A 1,880-nucleotide genomic window follows, 5' to 3' on the forward strand; every position below is an offset into this window, starting at 1 on the left:
CATAAGGTAACAAAAGGGATACTTCTATAATCTAATGTCCCTAAACTTATTTCAACATCAACAATTTCCTGTGTTCCAGCTCCTCATTTTGTAGACACATAGGGAAGTGAAGTGGCTTGCTCAAGTGCACGTGGCTAGTCAAAAAGCAAAGCATTGCAACAGAGCAGTCACTTTTCTGCAGACCAAGACTAGTCCTATTAAACTAGGTTTTCCAGACATTTTTCATTTATGTGTTGTTTATGTTAAATTATAACTCCTACATACAAGAGTTGTATTTTTTCTATGTAATTCCCTATAACCATAAGTCCTTATATTGCTAGGAATTCAACAGGTGCTTAATAAAAATTTATTAATTTGTATGTGTATATGCTATGTCACTTCAGTCGTATCCAATTTTTGCGACGCTATGGACTGTAGTCTACTAGGCTCCTCTGTCCTTGGGATTCTCCGGGCAAGAATACTGGAATGAGTTGACCTTTCCTCCTCCAAGGGATCTTCCCGACTGAGGGATTGAACCTGAGTCTCTTATGTCTTCTGCATGGGCAGGTAGGATCTTTGCCACTAGTGCTACCTGAAAGTCCATTAATTTGTATGCTGATTCTTAAATTTCTTATCATTCACATTTTTTTGGTTATTTTGAGGTCAACCCCTCAAAAATATTTTTATGAAGAGTTTCAAAAATTTCTTCAAAATTTCGAAGCAGAGGATATTACAGGGATGTAAGAAAGATATTGTTTCTGCAGTCTCTCCCCTTAAACCAACACAACCCCATTTGCATCTCTGACTTGTGTGATCCTGGCAGCTTCCAGCTGACTTGGCAGCGCCTCCACAGTGAAAGACCGACCCCAACCTGTGGGTCAATGAGCAAAGAACATTTTTGGCTCCTCATACAGAAATGGGGAGAGATGGCCATGAACTGGTAACTTTCTTGATCCTTGGGAAATAGAGCCTAGCTGGCACATTATTCCAAGACCAGAATTGAAAGTGAAAAAGAAAGAAAGTGAAAGTGAAGTCGCTCAGTCGTGTCTGACTCTTTGCGACCCCGTGGACTGTAGCCTGCCAGGCTCCTCTGTCCATGGGATTCTCCAGGCAAGAATACTGGAGTGGGTTGCCATTTCCTTCTCCAGAAGATCTTCCCAACCCAGGGATCGAACCCAGGTCTCCCTCATTGCAGGCAGACGCTTTAACCTCTGAGCCACCAGGGAAGCCCTACTTTATGCCTCCCCGAATCTGCTTGAGGGGAAGGAGAAGGAGTCAGAAACCTGTATTAGAACTTGAGTAAGTGACTTATATTTATACAGTGGGATAATAATGTTACATAAAGGGCTTTGTTAGACACGGTAAATTACACTGCTTAGCTGTTCCAATGCCTGCATTTCCTTTCCCCATCTTACCCGATGCAATCTTTCTCTCCTGTGAATAACCATCACATTTTATTTGTATCTTTCATATGACAAGCCTTTTCCTCCAGATGTATTTTTGACCAGCTATTCAGTTCCCATGTATTGAGCATGTTAAAGACCAGTGTTGAGATGTACTGGAACTTTAAAGATTTCACCTTTCAGTGGAGGGGACAGACACAAAAACTTAGATGACTGGTTTTCAAAATCACTCATAGTAAGCAATGAGCATCACAAGACAGACAAACTGTTTTATTCTCTTTTGCATCTCCCACAGTTTAGTGAAAGTGAAATTCACTCAGTCACGTCCAATTCTTTGTGACCCCATGATCTATACAGTCCATAGACTTCTGCAGGCCAGAATACTGGAGTGGGTAGCCTTTCCCTTCTCCAGGGGATCTTCCCAACCCAGGGATAGAACCCAGGTCTCCTGCATGGCAGGCAGATTCTTTACCAGCTGAGCCACAAGGGAAGCCCAAG

Source organism: Dama dama, chromosome 31 (assembly GCF_033118175.1).
Source record: "Dama dama isolate Ldn47 chromosome 31, ASM3311817v1, whole genome shotgun sequence".
NCBI classification, from domain to species: domain Eukaryota; kingdom Metazoa; phylum Chordata; class Mammalia; order Artiodactyla; family Cervidae; genus Dama; species Dama dama.